Source organism: Panthera tigris, chromosome D4 (genome assembly GCF_018350195.1).
Source record: "Panthera tigris isolate Pti1 chromosome D4, P.tigris_Pti1_mat1.1, whole genome shotgun sequence".
NCBI classification, from domain to species: Eukaryota; Metazoa; Chordata; class Mammalia; order Carnivora; family Felidae; genus Panthera; species Panthera tigris.
In genome coordinates, this window is record NC_056672.1 from 24075227 (window position 1) to 24098775 (window position 23549).

Consider the following 23549-nt stretch of genomic DNA (forward strand, 5'->3'; position numbering starts at 1 on the left):
AAAAAAGATTTAATAACCCAAATACTTTGGCAGGCAGCAACATTTAAACAAAGACTGGAGTTGCTTTTTTCCTTTTTTTAAACAAATCTTATGGAAATTCTATATCCAAATGCATGTTACCCTTTGATCTTAAACACTTATTTCAACAATACTATTGTTTCTTTAATACTGACTGTTTAATGGGTACAAGATCTTTAAAATTCTGTCATTTTGATTTTTTTTTTTAAATCTTGTCCTGTTTCCAAGAGACCCTCACTGTCTTATATGACTTATGCATATGTTCCCTTTGGTGATTCTAATAGCCTGTAAAAATGCATTTTGGTTATTCCTACTTTACTTACTTTGTCCATTCCCTCCATGCTTTACACGTTCTTTTATTTACTGCCAGTTCTTTTAGTTATGAGTCTGTATTTCCATTTTATCTCATTATGGATTTTCTTTATTGCTTATTACTTTGATTTTTTATATATGATTAAAATAAAGTAGGGGATTTGACTGACATTCCCTCAGGCTGGTGTTCTTAAACATAAAGCTAAGCGCTAACCCTCTGAGAAACTGTTAATTCCTGAATAGTACAATAAACAGGGTCAACACTCAGCATCTATCAAGCCGTAAATACCACTGATAATCGCCATCTGTAAATCCAACTGGTAAATTATGAGAGGCATTCTATTAGAGGCCCCGGTCTTAGCAATCTAATTGCTAAGTGAATAGAGTTCCATACAAGTGGACAGCTAATACATTGAAATGAATTTTATCATCAGTGCAATATAAATTGTTATTGATTTTGAGTTTATGTTCTTTCCTGTTTAGTCTAAAGATTGATTTTTCCATATAAAGTAAAAAGTGGCTAGCTTGGTAATGCTTTTAAAGCTTTAGAAATATATCTATTAAACTGAATCTTTGAAGTATTATTATGATTATACTGTTAGCAATTACTAAATAGCTGTAGTTTTCAAAACAGATGAGTTAATATTCATAACTGCTTAGATAGAAGTGCTTTCTTGAAAACTCTTCATGCAACTTCATTCCTGAATTCCCTTGACCTTTGCACTCGGTTTATAAACACATATTTTTTGACCTACTCTGCCCTTTCACTGAGTCTCTTCACTGAAGAATCATCAAGAAATACGGATTCTTCCAAATGCCTTGTGTACACATATTTTCATTTCCAGTGATAGTGATCTACTCCAGACCTACTGCAAGTTATCTATCACTGCATAACAACACAACAGACACTTAGTGATTTAAAACAGCTACCATTTCATTTGTTCATAATTTCATTGTCATCAGCTTGGTCAGGGCTCAGGTAAATACTTTTTCTGCTGGCTTTCCTGGGATCATGTAGTCATGGTGGCTTCACTGTGGCTGCGTGGTGTTAGAAAGCCTCACTCCTGTCTGGCTGGAAGTTGGTGCTGGCTCTTAGCTGGACCATGTGTCTTCAGGAGGCTAGCATGGGCTTTGTTACATGGTGGCAGTGTTCCGAGAGAATAAGTCCCCATGCACAAATGCCTTTCCAGTCTCGGTTTGTGTCATGGTTGCTGATGTTACCTTGATCAAGGCAAGTCACATGGCAAGCCCTACATCAGTGTGGGAGGGGACTATGCAAGGGCACGGATACAGGGAGATGTGCTTTATTAGAGGCCCTTTACTATTACAATATACCATAGCTAGGGGGCTGGGACAGCATTAATACATTTTCTCAGGTTCTTGTCCTGCTGTCCTTCTGTCCATTCTACATAACCACAACTGGATAGTCCTTTTAAAATGCCAATTATTCTGTCATTCTAGAGCTCAGTTGTTCTCAAACTATGATAATTTTGTTGCCCAGGAGACATTGGGCAATGTCTGGAGACATTTTTTGGTTGTCACAATTGTAAAGGGGGAGATGATACTCGCATCTAGTAGGTAGAGGCCACAGATACTGCTAAGCATCCTGTGATCCACAGGGCTAGTTTCCCATGATGAAGAATTATCTGGCCGAAAATATCAATACGGATAAGAAAGTCTGCACACCCCCTCCAAAAAAAAGAAACCTAGCTCATACACTCCTAGAGGTTCCCCAGTAAAAAGAGAACCAAGGGTAAATTCTTCATCTGGTCATTCATAGTCCTCTATCTACCTTTAATCTCTCACCAGGGCTCCTACAATCCCCAAATATGCCACCCTTGATTACATAACTTATGTTAATAGTGTCTTATTGTCATCACAAAATGTAAATATCAAACACCCTTTAGCTTTCCTCTCTTTGGTCTACCAAACCATTTCCCAGACTGAGTGGAAGAGTTGAATCTTGCTTTTCCTACCAAAGTTTCCACAATTTCACTGTGACCTGTCACTTACAAGGACATTGCTTAGTTTGTATTATGTCAGCTCAAATATGGTCTTATTTTTCAAGTTAAAATTGTAATCCATCTGGAATTCAATTTGGGTCAGGTGTGAGTGATTTGTAGATTTAACTTCACTATTGTTCTGGATTTCTACCTAGTGTCTCAACTCTCACTATCTCTTCCCCATGGATTGAAATGTCACTTTTAGCATATACTTAATTCTTCTATTTGGGTTTCTTTCTGGACTTTCTAGTCTGTTCTATCAAGAATCACTCACATTTCGGGGCGCCTGGGTGGCTCAGTCAGTTAAGCGTCTGACTTCAGCTCAGGTCACGATCTCACGTTCAGTGAGTTCAAGCCCCGCGTTGGGCTCTGGGCTGATGGCTCAGAGCCTGGAGCCTGCTTCCGGTTCTGTGTCTCCCTCTCTCTCTGCCCCTCCCCCGTTCATGCTCTGTCTCTCTCTGTCTCAAAATAAATAAACATTAAAAAAAAAATTTAAAAAAAAAAGAATCACTCACATTTTGAAAGGACTCTTTGGCTTACAAAAATATTCCTAAAGTTCCTATTGGATCGTCTTTTGTATTTTTAAGTGTTTGTTTATACATCAGTAAGTACATGGCAGAGAAGATCATGGAAAAGAGAAGGAGGCAGTGAAGCTTAGGACTAATCTGTGAGGCACAAGCACAAATTGATAATACATCTGAAACTGTCATGTAAATCAGTGAGAAAAAAAGTTGATGTATGGGAAGAGTAAGGAACCTCCTATGTATCTAAAATGTGAGATGCCTCTGCAAAGCCACTCAACAACTTACTGAGGAATGCTTTTGAATATACCAGCAATATACTCAGGGGAAGGCCAGGGCTATATAATCTGTCTCTAATTTTTCAAGAAAGAGAGGGAAGAAAGAAATAGGAAGCATTTCTTTTCTATTTTAGTATCCAGAAACAGCTAGTGAGAAATTGGAGATAACAGAGCAACCTTTGAGAGCCAGTGAATCAGTAGGTAAAGAGAGCTTGCCTGTATTTATCAGCATGACTTTGAGATAGATCGGCTTGCTCGGTGTCTGCTCAAGGATTTTAAAAATCAGAGATAATCTTGTTAGAGTGTGTTTCTCAAAACAGTGAAAAGATATTATTGTGAGCAAATACAGTTCTAAAATACACACCAAAAAAATTGGAAAAGAATCCTATATCTGTTCTTGGATGAGATAAAGAAAGCTGTTTATACTTGTTTAATCTAAAATTTCCTAAATGTATTTGACTATGGAAGTAAGGTTTTTGGTTTTGTTTTGGTTCTGTTTCAATTTCTGAGGGCTCTCCACCAAGTTATCGATCTTGAGAACATACTTTGGGAAACCTCTCGATAGACAATGACCAGGGTGATGAATCATGAGAAATTCTCCCTTGCCACAGTATCAAAATTGGCCCAATTTCCTATAATGGGGAATGAGCCCCACCCCTTAACCTCCTCTTCACCCAGTAAATGGGAGAGGTTTTTAATGAAAGCCTGTTGTTATCTATCCTATAGGATTTCCTTCAGGTACAAGAGCGTTCCTCAAAGTCACTTAACACTGCAGTTACTCTCAGAAAGATCCAGTAAGCCTGTTAAGATGGAACTAGATATCCAAGTAATGGCATACCACTGAGGGACCAATTAGTAGGTTCAGACAGTCTCTCAAACAGATGCACCCTGCGAGACCTTGAGTCTGCGTTCTCTCATGAATACTTGCCATGGCTTGCTGTTCCAAAGGAAGTTACAGGAAATTTTTGAAGATTTTACAAAAAAGAATGTGTCAGCAAATTTACATCGTGGTGACTTAATTAATCGTTATGTAAACTTGAAAAAAAGAAAAGAATAATGTAACACCCATATACCAAGAAATTGCAAATGTGAACATTTTATCAGATCTATTTTTTTTTTTTAGAAAATATAGCATTACAGAACCAGTTGAACGTCTTCTTTGATTGTATGTTGTTTCTGTAATCAGTATACAGCATTGTTGTGTGTGTGTATGTGGCAGTTAACAGGCTTTGGTAGGTCTTTCATTATAAAAAAATTAAATATCTCTATAATGCTCTAAACAGTATAAAAATATTTCACAAACCAGAGCAAGGTAGACCATTCGGTACTAGAATTGGGTGAGAAGTGTCGAGTTTCAAACTTCTGATCCCATTTTTTGATGACCAAGCAAAGCTCATATGTCATTTTCCCACATTAAAAAAAAACTGTCTCATACGTACATCTTGTTTCACTCAGTCGAGACAAAAGTTTGCATTTTATATTATACATGCAGGTAATGGAAAGAGAAATTCAGTGCAGTGAAAATACATCCATCTCAGTTCAAATTTTGGACAGTAAAAAAAAAAAAGGCCAACTGTGATAAACAGAACTGTCCAACAGCCCCCAAATTCCCATTCACTGCTGTATATGTTCCATATAATCCCTTCTTTTTCACAGTGAGCAGATCTTATGAATATGATAGGATAATCACCCTTGTGATTACATTATGTTATATAAGACTGGGCAGTCTGGAGTGAGATTCTCCTGCTCATCTTGAAGAAGTAGCCACCATGTCGTGACAGGACTCCATGTCTAGGACCTCAGAGATTAGATTTAAGGTGATTAGTCTTTTCTAGAGTTTCATGTAAATAGAATCATTCTGCATGTACTCTAACATGCCTGGCTTCTTTTGCTCAGCATAATTATTTTAGGTTCGTCCATATTGTTTCATATTTCAGTAATTCATTCCTTTCTGGTAATGCATAGGATTGCATTATACAAATACACCACATTGTGTTTTATCCATTATTTTGATGATTGATATTTGGTATAGTTCCAGATTTTGACTATTATGAATAAAGCTGCTGTAACTATCCCTGTACAAATCTTTGTAAGAAGAAACATAGGTGTCCATTTCCCTTGGGTAAATTCCTGGGAGTGAGATTTCTGGATCACATGGTAGGTTTATGTTGAACTTTACAAGCAACTGACTAAGTGTTTTCCAAAGTGATTGGAATTTTACATTCCCACCAGCAGTATAAGAGAGTTCTAGTTGCTCCATATTCTTGCCAACCCTTAATGCTATCAGTCTTTTCAAATTTAGCCGTTCTATGGGATGTGTACTGGTATCCCATTGTGCTTTTAATTTGGATTTCTCGGGGCACCTGGTTGGCTCAGTCAGTTAAGCGGCTGACTTCAGCTCAGGTCATGAGCTCACAGCTTGTGGGTTCAAGCCCCATGTCGGGCTCTGTGCTGACAGCTCGGAGCCTGGAGCCTGCTTTGGCTTCTGTGTCTCCCTCTCTCTCTCTGCTCCTCTCCCACTCACACTCTGTCTCTCTCTCTCAAAAATAAACGTTGAAAAAGCATTTTTTAAATTTGCATTTCTCTGATGACTGTGATATTGCATAATTTTTCATATGCTTATCACCCATTCTTGTATCTTCTTTAATGAAATGTCTGTTCAGATCATGTGCCCATTTTTTATTAGGTTGCCATCTTACTGAGTTGTACATGTTCTTTCTGTGTTCTGGAAACAAGTCCTCTGTCATTTAAATGTACTTTGAAAATCTTCTCCCATTCTGTGCTTTGCCTTTTCATTTTCTTGATGGTGTCTTTTGAAGGGCAGATGGTTTTAGTTTTGATAAAATCCAATGTATCAATATTGTATTTTGTATTTATATTTTTGTGACCCATCCAACAAACCTCTATCTACCTAGAGTTGCAAAGATATTTATGTTTCCTTCTAGAAATACAGATTTCTCATTTACTGTTGCATCTATGATCCATTTCAAGTTAATTTTGTGTACGGGATGAGTTTAAAGTTGAAGTTTATTTCTTCCTATATGGGCATCCAGGTCTTCCAGCACTACTTTTTGAAAAAGGTAATCCTCTCCCCATTGAATCACCTTTGTCAGAAATCAAATGACCATACATGTATGGGTCTATTTCTGGACTTTTTTATCCTATCCTATTGGTTTGTACATTTACCCTTTCACCAATACCATATGGTCTTGATCACATTGCAAGTCTCAAAATCATGTAGTATAAGTCCTCTGGCTTTGTTATTCTTTTTCAAATTTGTTTTGGATATTCCTGGTCTTAGGGATTTCTATATAAATTTTAAGATCAGTTTTTCAATTTATACATATATATCTGGCATTGTGATTGTGTTTGAATCTTGTAAGTCAATTTTAGGATAACTGATATCTGAATATTAAGTCTGCCTATCAGAGAATATGATATATCTCTTGTTTATTTGTTGCCAGCATATAAAATGCAATTGATTTTGGAATTATCACAAACTTGTATTCTGAGACCTTGCTAAATTCACTAATTAGTTCTGGTCACTGTTTGGTAGAATTCTTAGCATTTTCTCCATATGCTATGCTTCTTCTGTGGGAATAAGAGGATAGTTTTACTTCTTCATTTCCAATTTGTATGTGGTTTTTTTTCCTTACTTTATTGCACTGGTTTGTACTTCTAGTACAATGTAGAATTACAGAAGTAAGAACAGATCTCGTTGCTTTGTACCTAATCACAGGGGGGAATCATTCACTCTTCCACTGTTAATTATAATGTTAACTGTAGGGTTTTTTTTTTTTTTTGTAGATGTTCTTTATAGGGCTTAGGAATTTTTCCTCTATTTCTACATTGCTGAAAATATTTATCATGGGTGGATTTTACATTTTGTTAGATGCATCCAGCATCTACTTAGATGATAGTGGTTTTTTGTTCTCCTTTATCTTGTTAATGTGATGTGATCTTATATTGATGAATTTTCCAATTCTAACCCAACTTTTACTTTCATAGGGTTTCAGGGACTCTTCACATGGTCTCTCCCTCAAGATAGTTGGACTTCTTACATGGTACCTCAGGACTCCCAGGAATGAGCATTCAAAGAGTCTTGGGCCAAAGCTGCAAGCCTTCTTTCATCTAGCCTTAGAAGTCTTAGAATATTAGTTCAGCCACCTTCTATTCACCAAGCTAATCACTAAGGCCAACCCAGACTCAAAGGAAAGGTAAGTAGTCCTCATCTCGCAATAAGAGTCCTCACCATGCAATCATATTTCATCCTTTACATATCCTTCACGAGGTTAGACTTCCAAATTTTAGAGACAAGAAAATTAAATCTCAGACAAAGTGATCACAGGACTAAAATCACACAGCTACTAAAACTAGCATTCAAACCCAGATCATCTTATTCAAGTTTGCTGCATGTTTCCCCCCATAGTGCAAGTAGCAAATGCTGTCTTGCTCTGCCCCATCCCCTTAGATTCCCCTGGGCATGTTCACAGCCAGCCCCTGTGTCACATGTTGGAGGACTGCCCTCAGGCTGCTAGAGTTTGCTTGGCTTGTGTGTCTAGAGAGCTGTAGGTGCCTGGGAAATTTGTATCTTCTCTGAAAGTAGTGGTGTTCAAGGCCCCTCACTCTCTATGTAGAACAGCTCCGAGTTGACCTGCACAACCTTCAGCATTGGGACGGAGACAAAGTCCCCCACTGGGTGACACTGCTTGGTGTCAGTGTTGCACCGTTGCTTATCCTCCTTCCCTTCACAGTTCTACCCACCCCACTTCCCTCGCCTTCCACATGCACATGAATCCTCATCCCAGTGTCCAGGTAACCCAGCCAAAGCCATGCACAACTACTTCCCTGGCATGAAATACTCTCTATAGAGACTCAAGTCAAAGGGCATGGCCTCGTCTGGAGTTTGTGAAAGGATCCCATGGGATACATGGGCCCCTCGGAAGCCACCACAACGCCCTGACACAAGTCCTAAAGAAATCAACACATTTGGCATTGCTGTATTACATATAAAACAATGGTGCATACAATTAAATATGTATGAGATATGAAAGAGAAAATATCCCTCCCAGAAGGTTGGGATTGCAATTAATTAAATACATCATAAATTATAATTATACATTATAAATGAATAATACAAGCAAGAAAAATACCAATATTTAAAATTTTGTACTTTTTTACTTTATTATTACGGGGGGTATAATTGTGTGGCATACAAAAGTGTATTATTTTTGATGAGATGCCAACACTTCACATGGAATTATTCCTTGATTATCTATCTCCACCTTAGCTCAAAAATAATTTATATCTCACTTTAAGTGGGAAAATTTTCTGGGCATATTTTACTTCGAATATTTTCATTGACTATTGCTAGAAATTCTATTTTCCTGAAAACATTAGCATGTAAGGGCAGAAGTGTCATGAAATACTTTGACTCTTTTGTAAGCCTCTTTTATTTTACACAGGTCAGAAGCGATGGCGCAGCCATAAAGATGGAGAATTTTCAACCTAAAAAAAAGGAAAAGACAAGACCCCAGATTATGTGGAGTGAATAAGTGGAGCCTATATCCTAAGCATGGTAAGCACATGAAAAGTCTTTAAAATAACCTTGACTGGTACTTTATGTTTCTCAAGGGGAAAGATAGCATCAAATTTGAGAATAACAAGTACATTTTAAAAATCTGTCACATTAGTGAGGAATAGTAAGAATATCTGAAGTTGAAGACCAGCTGCATTCTGAAGGAAAGGGTGTGTTCAGTTCTACTGGGATACTTACTGTCCATAAATAAAGTTTTATTGGAACACAGTCATGCCTGTTCACTTTCATGCTTCAAGGGCACAGCTGAGGAGTTGCAACAAACATATATGACCTGCAAAGCCCAAAATATTTATTCTCTTGCCCTTTACAGAAAAATGTTTCCAACCCCGCTCTACATGAAGAAGTGAGAGAAGGACATGTTTCACGTATTCTCATAGCACAAGTTAACATAATGCCCTGGCAAAGAAGCTCCTTCTTGTCAAACTACTCCCCTACCTTTATGCCTCTAAAAATTCCTCAGATCCAATAAAAACATAATATTTCAACAGACAGGAAAAGAAGTGTAGTCATCACAAGGGAACAGTGGTAGCATGAAGGAAGAATGGAAATTCTATTGATGGTGACTTATTTAAAATTTTTTATTAAAATTTTTTAATGTTTATTTTTGAGAGAGAGAGAGACAGAGACAGAGCACAAGCAGGAAGGGGCAGAGAGAGAGGCAGACACAGAATCCAAAGGAGGCTTCAGGCTCGGAGCTGTCATCACAGAGCCAACAGAGGGCTTGACCCATGAATCATGAGATCATGACCTGAGCTGAAGTTGGATGCTTAACTGACTGAGCCACCCAGGTGCCCCTACATTTTTTTTTTATTAGAGAGAATGAGAAAGAGAACACAAGCAGGAGAGAGGGGCAGAAGGAGAGAGAGAGAGACAGAGAGAGAGAAAGAGAGAATCCCAAGCAGGGTCAGTGCTCAGCACAGAGCCCGACACAAGGCTCAATCCCATGACCGTAGGATCATGACCTGAGCCAAAATGGAGTCTTACACTCAACTGACTGAGCCACCCAGGTGCCCCTAACATTTTTTTAACATTTTTTAAAATAAAGGAACACGGACCAACCAGAATCTTGTGCCATTGTCTGGTTTGTCTCATTGTTAAGGTTTTCAGTTTCTCAGTATTTTAGAAGAATCCTATGATAAATTCTTCTCAGAATTACCAGGCATCATTTTAGAAGGCAAAAGGGCCATATTTTATGGTGCTTTCCATTTTTCCTTCCCTGCCAGAAATTCCAGCTTAACATTTAGTGTTAAACTGTGGCACTCACCTTAACCTCAGTTCCATTTCTCCTTTTTCTCCACCTGGTTTCTGATCATTTTTAAATATAATTTTGAATTGTTGAGAGGTGTGCTTGTGTGTGCACATGTGTGTGTGTATGTGTGCACTTAGCTATAAAAAAGTCTCAAAGCCTTTTGGAAAGTAGGCAGGACTTAAAATTATGAATAATTAGGAATAATTATAAACACCTATTAGGCAGTTGTGTGCATTTTAATGTTGGCAATATTGGAATGATAATCATGTCAATATTTCCTTTAATTTACCACTTGTTTTAGAGCTGCTTAGGACAGGCTTAACTTTTCCCCAAACTTGTATTCTAACAAAAGACAGATCATGTCCTAAGACCACAATGGATTTCTTCCTAAGAAAGCCTATGAATTTGATCTCAAATGCTCAAAAATTACTTTTAGCTCCAGGGAATGCAATGTGTGCATTGTTATATCAGAGATACATTTACATTCATCCAAAATAATGGAGAAATGTACATTTCTATGTGATATGAAAGTAGTTCCCGATTTTATAATGCAAGATGTTAAAATATTAATCTTTTTTTAGACTAAGAAAGATTAAAGCTCCTGTTCCCAAAAGTACAAAGTGAGACAAACTAGATCAGTCAGATAGAGATCTATAAAATTCTAAAACCATTCCTATTCCTTTGGAAAGCATTATGTAATTCAGTATTCAAATGATGAGATACTCAAATAAGGCTCTTTTCACCAATACCCTGGAGTCTCGGCTTAGCAGTGAACTAGGACACTAATTTTTTTTACTAATGTAGTAATTGGAAATACAGAATCAGGATTTGTAACGTTGTTACATGTATTCTTTAATTTGAAAATCTTTAATATTAAAGAAGATGGGTGAATAAAGTAAAAAGTAAGAGGTCACATTTGCAGTGAGATAGTGGAAGAAAACAGAATTCTTTGCCAACCAACATATTTGTTGAGAATACCATTTCTTTAGAGATGATTTATTAAAATAATGTAGATTCCATTATATCTTTTAAGGTCCCAACTCATATTTCCTAGTAATAAATTAGTTAATATTTTATAAGATATTACAATCCGCACACCAGATTTCCTCAGGCTGTTCCATTATTTTGTTTGTTTCAAAACCTGAAAAGTTCCAGGACTCCATACAGAAATATTTGTTCTAGGGATTCCCCCATTTGTTCTATGGATTCCTCTATTTCCTGAAAGATTAATTCCTTACAAAAAATCTTAGATTTCATTCAAAAAGCTCAGATTTCATGGACTAGACTATGATTAACCAAATAGTTCTTGAAATATGGGACATATGAAATGGTAATTTCAACTCTGATAACTCCTCGAATATTTTTCTTTCCCTGGCTTGTATATCGTTCTGGTAAATGGTGTTCCAAGGACAGAGGCCAACATAACTGAAAGGTATCTAAGTTTTTCTAAGTATTTTTTCCTGAGCTTTTTAATGACTACTAAAGTACAAAGGAACTAATATAATTTTTGCAATAAGAGAGGTCATGAAAACTTGGTTTAGTCTTAAATAAAGTTACCAGAAGCTATTTTCTGGGAAATATTTAATGATTGCTAGAACTCTGTGTCAATAAAATGATAACAACCCTGGGGATTTATAAATAAGCATAAACCAGTGCACAGCTCATATCAAGTTTCCTCTTTATTTTATGATGACATTTAAGACTGAAAGAGACACAGTGGGCAAAAATCAATATTCTCTTACCGTCTACAGTTTTTGCAAAGTTTTTTAACCACATCCAGGGTGACATTCTTGCAGAAACTGAGTTTCACACATTCCAAACTAATGTGACAATAATTAGCCAATGAACAAACTCTGGAAAGGAAAAAGAGAATAAAAAGTTATTAGAATAGATAGTTAAATGTACTTTTTACAAAGTTTTCAAAAATTCAGCCCTCAAATTTACCTTGGCCCTGCAAGTCCACTAACCCTACCCTATCCCTCCTCACCTCCTGGTCCTGCCCTCCCAACCAGGCTGAGACTCCAAAAAGAACTCCCTGAAAAAAGTACACACAATGAACACACCTAATAAAATTTCCAGACCAAAACCAAACAAAAACAGTAAAGATGCCAGGAACAAAGATCCAAAGATGTAGATTTTACTTTGAGATTCTTAGAGAAATGGTAATAGTAGATAAGTCCAGAGAGTGTTATCATTTTGATGCGTATTTAATAATAATGAAGTAAAAGTAATTATTATGTTAACATCTGACACCAGAATTACTCCCAGAAGGGAACCATCTTTGGGATAATGTTAGACTTGTAGAGGAAAGAATCTGCAGGACAGCACATGATAGTTCTGCCACTTTTCAGGGACAGGGATGGGCTTTTCTTCCCCCTGATATGTGGGTAAAGAAGACCATTGAGGGGAGAGAGATAGAAGGTAGAAAAACAGAGAGAAGGGTTGTTGCTGAGACCCTTGAGGATTAGTGAAAGTGATGTAGGCCCTTCTTAGGGTTCCCTGAAACATTTCTCCTGACTTTTGCTCACAGATGAGCTCAAAGAAGAGGCTGAGTTACTGTTGTCCATGTGAGAGGGAGCAGGACCCCAAAAGGCAAGACAAGAGGGAACGTGAGGGTATAAGTCTCCCCCAGAATTTGTCAAAATCATGGGCATAGAATTTTGACAACCTCAAGATGTTTACCTAGATCTTGGAAGTAAAAAGGCCTCTTCTAGGACAAGGGATCCCTGTATACCATAAATCACTAGTTCTCAAAGGATGGCTCCTAGACCAGCAGCATCAGCATCAGCAAGGTGCCTGGGTGGCTCAGTCAGTTGAGCGTCTGACTTCGGCTTAGGTCATGACCTCACGGTTCATGGGTTTGAGCCCCACATGGGGCTCTGTGCTAACAGCTCAGATCCTGGAGACTGCTTGGGATTCTGTGTCTCCCTCTCTCTCTCTGCCACTCCCCTGTTTGCACTCTGTCTCTCTCTCAAAAATAAATAAACATTTAAAAAATAAAAAATAAAAGAAATTCGGGTGGGGAGAGGCACAAGGGCTTCACTCCTGACCCACTGAGTCAGAAACTATAGGGATGGGGCTCCCAGTCTGTGTTTTAACAAGTCTTCCCGGTGATCCTGATGCACATAAACATTGAGAATCACTGACCTTCGTTGAACAATGGTTCACAGCCTTGGCCACATATCAGATGCATCTTTGACATGATTAGCAAATGCTGATGCCAGGGAATCATTCTCAGTGATTCTACCAACCTAAACAAATTATACTTCTAAGATACAAACTGTTGAGAATAAGTCTATAAAGTCAAAAATCTCTGGTAAGCAGCACTTTTAATTGACCTTATCGCCGGGTTTCCTAAAAATAGTAATTCTGATTTAATAGAATCCATGTTCAGTATTTATGGCCTCCAAAAGCATTAATTCTTCTTTCCATTTCAACCTTTCCTGTTAGTCCAGTTACCAGGTTTTCATAGAAAAATTGGGTGGGGGGGGGCAGCTGTAGGAAGGCAGGTAAGAGCAGAGAATAGCAAGAAGGAAGGCAAGTTAGGGCAAGTAGGTTGTAGCAAACATATTTCCACTTACCCAGAACTATTGCACAAATGGGACAATCATCAATGTCAGAAACAGAAGATGGTCTCGTATAGATATGGCCATGCCAACATTAAAGACAAAGTAAATTTCAAACTTAAATCCTAAGTGTTATCATCTTTGCTCTCCAGATATAGACCCGGATGGTATGTGTGGCCTATATGCACTATCAAAGATGACGTGGGTTGGAGATTGTGTGTTTCACATAGCACACCATGGAGAGTGCTCCTGATGTTAACAAGGGCAAGGAAAAGCTGCTGTAGACTGTCCTTGAAATATTTCTCCAGGTTTCATAATGGTGAGAGCAATATATATATAAAACCTCTAATTTCTGTCCTTGCATTTAAAATGGACTTTTTCTCTAGTTTCCAATTAATAACAAAAATTGGAGGACTTTAAATGTCATGATGATATCCATAAATACTGAAATTCTGATATCTCTTTGGATTCCACTGAGTGATTAGGCCAGTGCTATCGAAGAACTAAGTCTCCCCTATAATAATTATGAAAATTCAAAATTCTTCATAATGGGTTTATTCAAATTGAGTAATGATAATTTTTGCCTTCTTTTTAATAATACACTATTGAGAGAAAAAATAAACACCCAAAATAAGGAACATGATTTTAGGTCTAGTGAATAATACTTATTATTTGAATAAAGAAAAATTTAATGGTATTTATAAACAAATAATAATGCCTAACACAGAGTGCTTTTCATGTGCCAGGCCCCTAAATCTTTTCCTGTGTTAACTCACTTAATCCCCACAAGGCTCCTGACACAGGAGCCATTATTTTTATCTTCATGTTACTGATGAGGAAACTGAGGCACAGAGAGGTTTAAGTGTCGTACCCAGCCAATAAAAGAGCTGGGGTTTAGGCCAGAGAATTGGGCTCCAAAGTCCATGCTATATCAATCTTACCTCTGCAATGAAAGAAAAGATTCAGACTACTTTCACAAGAATTAAATGGGTGTTTTCCTGAACACTTTGGTGAAAAATCTTATTGCTTCACAGGAAAAAAGTAATCTGCCTCTCATTCTTGATAGTCTATTTGTGAATGAGTGGGCAAGACTCTGTTTGATAATTGTTCCTGATCATTTCTGGCCCAAACCTTGAGGATAATATAAAAACCCCATGATTGCACCCCAGGATACAGACACAGGTTTCTGTTGAGTGTTTTCATGAGCACAAGAATGGTGTCCCACATCTTCTTCTAAGAAAACAAATTCACTTATGTGAGGAAGGCAATGAATGGACAGGTTTTATATTGCTGGAAATGTTTCTTTCTCAAATTCTTCAACCACCATTGGAAGTACCCATCGCTTTTAGAGTAGATCATTCTTTTCTCTTATAATTGAATAAATCCTGCTAAAATAGGCTCTACTGTAGAGGTACCCATGCTCTAAGAGTTGCAGTAAAACAATAAGACACAGAGTGTCTAGGTGCCTATCATATATTTACCTACTTGGTCACTTCTCTATAAATTAAGCTACTGAAGTACTGGCTTGGGTGCAACAAAGAATGCAATGTAACTGGTTTTGAATTCACATTTGAATTAATTGAATGTTTTATTTAAGATGTGGAAGTAAAATATAAAAGGAACGTACTGAGGAGGCATGAAACAGATAATCCTATAAGAGTGCCAGGAGAGCCAACAAAAATGGGGATGTTGCCATAGTTACCAAGAAACACACACACACACACACACACACACACACAGCCTACAATCTCCATGTCAGTAAGATATTGAAAATAAGCAAAATAAGCTCTTAGGTCTGGGGTCATTCTCTCCTCTGTACTTTAATTAGTACAATCTTGGCCTTTGGAGACATGCCAGAATGAAAAAAATGTCTTCAATTCTGCCTGTTAGTAAGTTTCATCCTTATGAAACTCACTCTGAAGCCTCTGTTGCATATTAGTGTAATTAGAGACATAGTATCCTTCTAAAATGAAGATAGTCTCCTAATTAGGGCATTGACCAGAGCTGTCTATCATTCATGTAGGCCCACCACCAGAGGTAAGACAGGCGAGACTATGGTTCTAGCTGAATCACCCTTTTGTTAGTTCCACATCACAAAGGAGCTACTTTTGTCTCATAAACAAAAATCAGTAGAAGTGTGACAGTGGCTTATCATTAGCTCCACCATACCATATATTCACTTTTTTCTTCATTATGTCTCAGTCAGACATTTGTAAGTGAAATTCAAACATGTACAGTAAGCTGATCAATGGGATGATGAGCCCAGTCTTTATCCAGGTATTTCTAGGTGAAAGACAAATGAAAGAAAGGCAGAGAGAGAGAGGCAATTTCCATCTGTAACTTGGCTTAATCATAAATAACAAATGGGGCCTAAAGGAAAAGTAGGCTTCAAGGCTATAATGAAGTAAATTCATGATGTCTTCCTTTCTATTTGCTTTGACTGATTTTTCTCATAGAAAAATCTGTAGGACTCTGACAAGTGTCCTCTGTCGACCAACTGCTGCAAAGTATGAAGTAGATCACGGATAGAAGTGTAATTAGAAAGAGGGATAATATTCATGAAGTTGCAAAGAGGAGAGGAAGCATGTCAGTGCTGTAAATCTTTTCTTTTTTTAAGTGCTTATTTAAATTTTAGTTAACCTACAGTGCAGGAGTAGAATTGGTTTCAGTAGAATTTAGTGATTCCTCACTTACATACAACACCCAGTGCTCATCACAACAAGTGCCTTCCTTAGTATCCATCACCCATCTAGCCCATCCCCCCCACCTCCCTCCATCAACCCTCAGTTTGTTCTTATTAAGAGTCTCTTGGGGGCACCTGGGTGGCTCAGTCAGTTGAGTATCTGACTTCGGCTCAGGTCATGATCTCACGGTCCATGAGTTCGAGCCCCGCTTCAGGCTCTGTGCTGACAGCTCAGAACCTGGAGCCTGCTTCAGATTCTGTGTCCCCTCTCTCTCTGACCCTCCCCCATTCATGCTCTGTCTCTCTCTCTCTCAAAAATAAATAAACCTTAAAAATTTTTTTTTAAAAAAGAGTCTCTTATGGTTTGCTTCCCTCTCTCTTTTTCTCCCCCTTCCCCTACATTCATCTATTTTGTTTCTTAAATTCCATGTATGAGTGAAATCATATGGTATTTGTCTTTCTCTGGCTGACTAAATCACATAGAAGTTCTGTAAATTTAATGGAAGTGCGTGGGCCCAGTGATCTGCAAGTAAACAGACATATATCTGTATGTACTACAGATAATACATCTGTAGTAAATGAATGAAAAATTCCTGGGTAGTTTGAATTCTGTCTATTCCATATGACCCTATTTTTTCCATTCAGACCCATTTATGTGTGTGTGTGTGTGTGTGTGTGTGTATGCAGGTTCACAGGAAGAAACCAAGTATAATCTTTATATTTTTTCTAGAACATCAATGGGCCACACCCTAAAACACCACCTTAGAACAAGTGAGTTCCATAAAAAGGGCTTTGTGTGACTTTCCCAGATTGATACATGATTGTTTCATATATTATCTTTAATCAGAGATTTTGAAGTTTAACAGATGTTGGGGGCACCTGGGTGGCTTAGTCGGTTAAGTGTCCGACTTCGGCTCAGGTCATGGTCTCACGATTCATGAGTTCAAGCCCCACATGGGCTCTGTGATGATAGCTCAGAGCCTGGAGGCTGCTTCAGATTCTGTGTCTCCTCTCTCTCTGCTCCTCCCTCACTCACATTCTCTCTCTCTCTTTCTCTCTCTCTGTCTCTCTCTCAAAAATAAATATACGCTAAAAATAAAAATAAAGTAAAAATAAAAATAAAATTTAAAAAACAAATTTTGACCAGACTTATTGTGGAGATAATTTTGCAATATATACAAATATTGAATCATTATGCTGTATGCCTGAAACTAATATACTGTTATTTATCAATGATATCTCAATAAAAAAATTTAATAATAAGAGTGCCTGAGGTGGCTCAATCAGTTGAGCATCCAACTTCAGCTTGGGTCATGATCTTGCAGTTTGTGGGTTCGAGCCCTGCATCAGGCTCTGTGCTGACAGCTCAGAGCCTGGAGCCTGTTTCAGATTCTGTGTCTCCCTCTCTCTCTCTGACCCTCTCCTGCTTATGCTCTGTGTTTCTCTCTCTCAAAAATAAATAAACATTTTTTTTAATTTTAAAAATTAATAATAAATACCTCAAGCAGTTTAGCTCTAGAAAAATAGAACTGTATGTGTTTATTATTGTAACATACTGTAAAGTATGTATATTTTGTACATATTCATGTATTCTACTTTAAAATGTATGCAATATATCAGGAAAACCTAAGAGAATCAACTGGAAAGCTTTTCATAAAATGGTATACTTGGACAAATCCCCACAAAATTTTTTAAAAACCAAGCATTAATACCATAATATCTATAAAGATTTATTATACATCTATGAAGCAAGATATATGTTTCAATAGTAAAGAGGGGCAAAAAAAAAACCCCACACATACACACACACAAAAATAAAACATAGATCAAGAAATGCAAAATGCCATTATGAATATTAATAAAAACTTAATGTCAAGAATCAGCAGCAAAACAAATCAAAATAAGATACACCCTCCATAATTTGGCTATGTATGTGACAGAGCACTGAGGTTTCCAGTGGTGCTGCAAAACAGGCACTTCTATATGCTGCTATTGGAAGAATATACTGTACGGTGTTTTGGAGAGCAATTCAGAATATTCACTAGAAAGCCTTAAAAATGTTCATTTCATAACTTTTTGAACTAGCAATTCTATTTTTAGGGCTTATACCAATGAAATAATCAAAGATGCAAATATTTGGGTATAACGATATTTTTTACTGTGTTATTTTTCATAAGTAAAATTAGAAGCAATCTATATGCCCAATAATAAGATAATATTTAAATTAATTAGATCACATTTATGTAAGGGGATATCAAGCAAACATCAGAATAGTGTTTTTGGAAAGATGATGGTTAATTAGAAGATGGCATAACTTTACATGGAAATGCAACAGACACAAAACTGTATTTATGAGATGATTCATATTTAAGTGTATTGTAATAGTGACATATCTTGATTTTACTATGATAAACTAAAAATGTTTTATTTTGAAGATCCTAAGACAGCGGTTAGAATACTTTCTCTTAAGGGCCAGATAGTAAATATTTGAGGTTTTGCAGGTTTTAATTTGTATTTAATCACAGGCTAACAAGTAAAATCAAAGATATCATGTAGGCTTTTTATATAAGCATTTAAAATATAACTATTGAAAGTTGTAAAAAAAACATTTTTAGCTTGCAGGTCATTAAAAAAAAAAAAAAACAACAGGCAGCTGGCTACAATTTTTCAAGCCCCCTCTTATATTAACAAACTTGCAAAGTTCTTCTTAAGTTCTTTCTGGCTTACTGTCATATTCAGCAAGTGGAACTATTAACAACACCTGCCCTAAGCACATTACTGGATTGTGGTATCTGATTTGTAGGGAAGCTTTTGGCAAATATAACCTGTTTTTTTTAAAAAATCACAATATGGAAGAACTTGTTCTCTCCTGGACTTCCTTTTCCTGCCTTCTGCCCACCTAAATCCTCCCAATGCTTCAGGGATTATCTGAAGTATTATTTTCCAGAAGTCACCCCACTCTTAAGGCTACAGAAATCTCTTCTTCAAAGGATGTGTATGCCATTTATTTTTTCTCAAAATTAGGTGAGAAGTACCTTGGAGGAGATACTTGTCTTGGATACTGTTTGCTATCCCTCACTGCAAACAGCTCACCTAATTATTTTGAATTTATTATATGTTTAAAATGATCCATTAAACTAAATGACAGGAACTGCATTGTTGCATCTATTCCAGGAATATTCAGCTTTGTGATTCTAGGGAATGAAGACTTAACCACAAAGCAATCTTTGACTTGAAAAATTTTAAAGATATGTACCAGTAATGGCAAATAGGTACAAGAACATTATCTGATTTTACCAGGAAAGTAAAATTGCTTCCAGTAAAGGCACAGCCATCACTATGCCCTCCTGCTTCACTACAAACTAAGAATAGTAATAGTCATATCTAGAAGCTGGAGAATCCATTGACTTCTTATAATCATTAGGAAGTTGATTCTCTATAAGTTTGCTTATTCTGAACTGTTATTATTTTATAGATATAAAATGTCAGTTTTCATGATATTAAATAATTTAAGCATCATTTAAAATGTTGCAGAACTTCCAACAGTAATTATTGATGTGCATGTGACCCTTCACATTGCGTACATTCCAAACCAATACCCCCTCTATGTTTATTTCAACATTTTTATTTTTTAAAATATTTTCAGGTATCTTTGGCAAAGAAGATGCTTTAAGCAACCAAGTGGGTAGAGCTTACCCACTAATGACCTTGTGGCATACTAAATGTACTAAGTGTTATGAGGGATGTAAAGAAGTAGAATCAATCTCTTAAAATCATATTTTTACAAGATGACCATTCAGAGCTCAAGAACATCTTTGTTAAAATATACATCCACAAAAGTGACCAGATGTGATGTGTGGGCTTGGGCAGCAACTGTCCAGAGGTCGTCAGTGTCCTACTTTGTAAGTGGAAATAATAATACCAGCCGTGAACACTTACCATGTGTTAGTTGTATGATGCATCATAAATTACTCCCAAACTTAGAAGCTTAAAATAATAACCATGTATTATCTCTGTTTCTCTGGGCCAGGAATCCAAGTGCAGCTTAGCTGAGTGGTTCTGGCTTTAGGTGCCTCATGAGATTTTAGTCAAGCTGTTGGGAGGGCTATAGTCTCATCTAAAGGCTTGGCTGAGGGAACATTTGCTTCCAAGCTCATTCACATTGGTTGTTGGCACATTGCTGTTGTTCTCTTCTGGCTATTGGCCAGAGAATTTAGTTCTTCACCATGTGGACTTCTCCCTACATTGCCTGAGTGTCCTTATGATATGACAGCTGGCTTTCCGCACAAGAAATAATAAGAGAGGGAAAGAGACAGAAAACCAGAGAGAAAGCTGCCCCAGATAGAAGTCTCAGTCTTTTATCACCTATTCTCAGATGTGAGATGCTATCACCTCTGCTGTGTTCTGTTGATCTTGCAGACCAATGCTAATACAGTGTTGGAAGGGACTACTTAGGGCATGAATTCCAGGAGCTGGGAATCATTGAGGGCTACCTTGGGAGCTGGCTACTACAATGGTAGAATATGATCTATCTAATATTAACTGTGATCGAATATTAAGTGTCACTAATACAGGTATTTTGTTACATCCCTTGACTTGTTTGGGGCCCAGAAATGCAATAAGAAACAGTAGATATATCTGACCAATAAGGGGCAGGCATTGCAGTAGAAGCAAAATTACAGAGAGAAACATTGAAGACAAAAATGAAAAGAAGGCACCCTACTATGGACTGAATCATAACCGCCCACCCAATTGATATATTGAATCACTACTCCCAATGAGATGGTACTTAGAGACGGGGCCTTTGGGAGGTAAATAGGTTCAGATTAGGTCATGAGGATGAGGCCTTCATGATAGGATTAGTGCTCTTATAAGAAGAGACTCCAGAGAGCTTGCTTGCTCTCCCCCACCTCATCATATGAGAATACAGCACAAAGGCAGGCATCTGCAAGCCAGGAAGAGAGAATTCTCAGCAGAACCCAATTCTGCTATACTGATCTTGAACTTTCCAGCCTCTAAGACTGTGAGAAATAAAATTAGGTTGTTCAAGCCACCCAATCTATGGTATTTTGTTATGGTAGCCCAAGCAAACTATGCACACCCTAAGTTAGCAGTAGGTTAGCCTATGCTAAGCTATACTATAAGGCCAGAGTGTCATAAGGGAGTAGTGGTTCTGAATATACGATTTATATATGTGCATGTGTGCGTGTGTGTAGATAGATAGATACATAATATATTACATATATTACATATGTTGTACATTGACTTTATTCAACATTAGTGAAGGTAACCCCACACCATGGCATAAGTGAGACTCTCCCTCAGGTTGGTAAATGTTGGGACCCTTGGAATATAGCCTCCATTGGAAGACTGGTCTGTGAGTGCCAATATTCTGGGGAAGGGTAATTATGATTCAAGAGTTTAAGAGGAAATGCTGACTGGGGAGAAAAGAAAGGTGGCAATTCAGGAACTATGAGTTGACGGGTGTCAGGACCAGTTGTAATCAGTAAAATGATTCCCTGGGAGGTAGCTGTGCAAAGGAATTGAAGGAACTAAACACCAACAGGAAAATACTGAGATGTCAGTCTTGGGGCACACTGCTTAGAAATGAGGTATTGAGATCATTCTCCATCAAAGATTACTCAGTTGGCCTCAGCAGTGGGGATCTGGAATCATAAGCATCACTGCAGTAGAGGACACTGGAATCCACTGAACCATCTTCAGCATCATCCCTTGTGGCAGCAGGAGGCAATGGCCATAGTGGGCTCATTGGCTTCTGGTCTCTTCACCTGCGTGAAGCTGGATAAACTCCCTCCTCTTTTGATTATATAAGCCTTCAGGGTTCCAGGATAATTAGTGAGGAGGCCAACCAAAGAAGAAGAAAATATATTTCTTATCAATGAGGCAGGGATTGCTTAAACAAGAAATTAATTACAATGGGGGCACCTGGGTGGCTCAGTTGGTTAAGCTACCTACACTTGGTTTTGGCTCAGGTCATGATCTCACAGTTGTGAGATCAAGCCCCGCGTGGGGCTCTGAGCTGAGTGTGGAACCTGCTTAGGGTTCTCTCTCCTTCTCTCTCTGCCCCTATCCCACTCACATGCTCGTGCTCTCTCTCTCTCTCTCAAAATAAATAAACTTTAAAATGTTTAAAAAGAAATGTAAATAATTACCACCATATTTTTAATTCGAAGTTTGTGAAGTAGTTCATACCAGACTATACATATCGTTTGTATATATCCCTCTTGGGAAACAACTCTTCTGTCAGTTGATTGGATAAATCTCTTCTATTCATATTTTCATTTATCATGGATTTTCTCTTACAAGAATCTATAGAGATTCCTTTTGGCCTAGCATATCATAGTCTACATTGTAGACTCACAGGTACCCTTAAAATGATGAACTGAAATGGACAATTAATTCATGATTCATTTTCTTAAAGCAACGGGATAAAAAAAGAATCTGCAAATTCCCTACCCTCTTTTGCTTATTCCTGTAGAGCTCAGGTCTAGGTATTTGAGCTGGTGGCAGCCTCTTGCCAATGCATGGATTCCTGCATTGGTTATCTGCCGGCATCCACTCACATCAAGATACCTGTAGAGTTTAAATAAAAAGGATTTAGTAGGGGCTTTTCATAAATTGGCACCCTCAGTTTCCCCTCTCCTAACTAGCAGGTTAAGAGTTGGTGTTTCTATATGGAGAAATATTAGCTTCGTATTTATTTAGCTGAGAGAAGACACTTCAATGGAATTTGTTGTTTTATAAAGACAACACATAACAAAGCAATTTAAATCACATTGTTCTTTACCCAAGTCTTACTTTCCTAGAGATAGAACTGTGTCTACTATGCCCCCCATATCTACTCGGTTAAGTACCATGAGCTCTAAGTATCTAAACAAGTTAAGTCTTACCTAGAATTTCATAGACTGTTCTGATCATGAGAGTTATTTTAAGAGGCATTAAAGATAATATAAACAGTTTCCAGGACCAGAGTTCAAATAAAGATGAGATGTCTTTGCTGCTTTCATTTAAGCATTTTTAAGTATCAAAATCAAGAAAAAGAATAGTTTTCTAAATGAAAAACTATTTGAGAAATCATTGTCGAATTTTTGCAAGAGCAAAAACAGCTTCAGCTTTCATAATAGAGAAGGGCTTGTAATAGAAATGTCTACACAGATATAATAACAACTATATTTTAACTTATTATTTACATTATTTGTATTCTATGTTATTAATCTCTTAATTTAATCTCTAAGTCACCTTGGAGAGTCAGTTTATAACTCTTCAAGCCTATGAGACAAAAATCACCCCCAAGGTCTT

At 37.4% G+C, this 23549-nt stretch overlaps 1 long non-coding RNA gene across 1 annotated transcript; it reads left to right on the forward strand.

Moving 5' to 3' along the window:
• The first annotated feature begins 7282 nt into the window (after nucleotides 1-7282).
• On the forward strand, nucleotides 7283-13739 carry LOC122233030. The gene is made up of 3 exons (XR_006210453.1): nucleotides 7283-7349; nucleotides 8598-8710; nucleotides 13699-13739. It is a non-coding gene; the product is annotated as an uncharacterized LOC122233030 (long non-coding RNA).
• Nucleotides 13740-23549: the final 9810 nt, after the last annotated feature.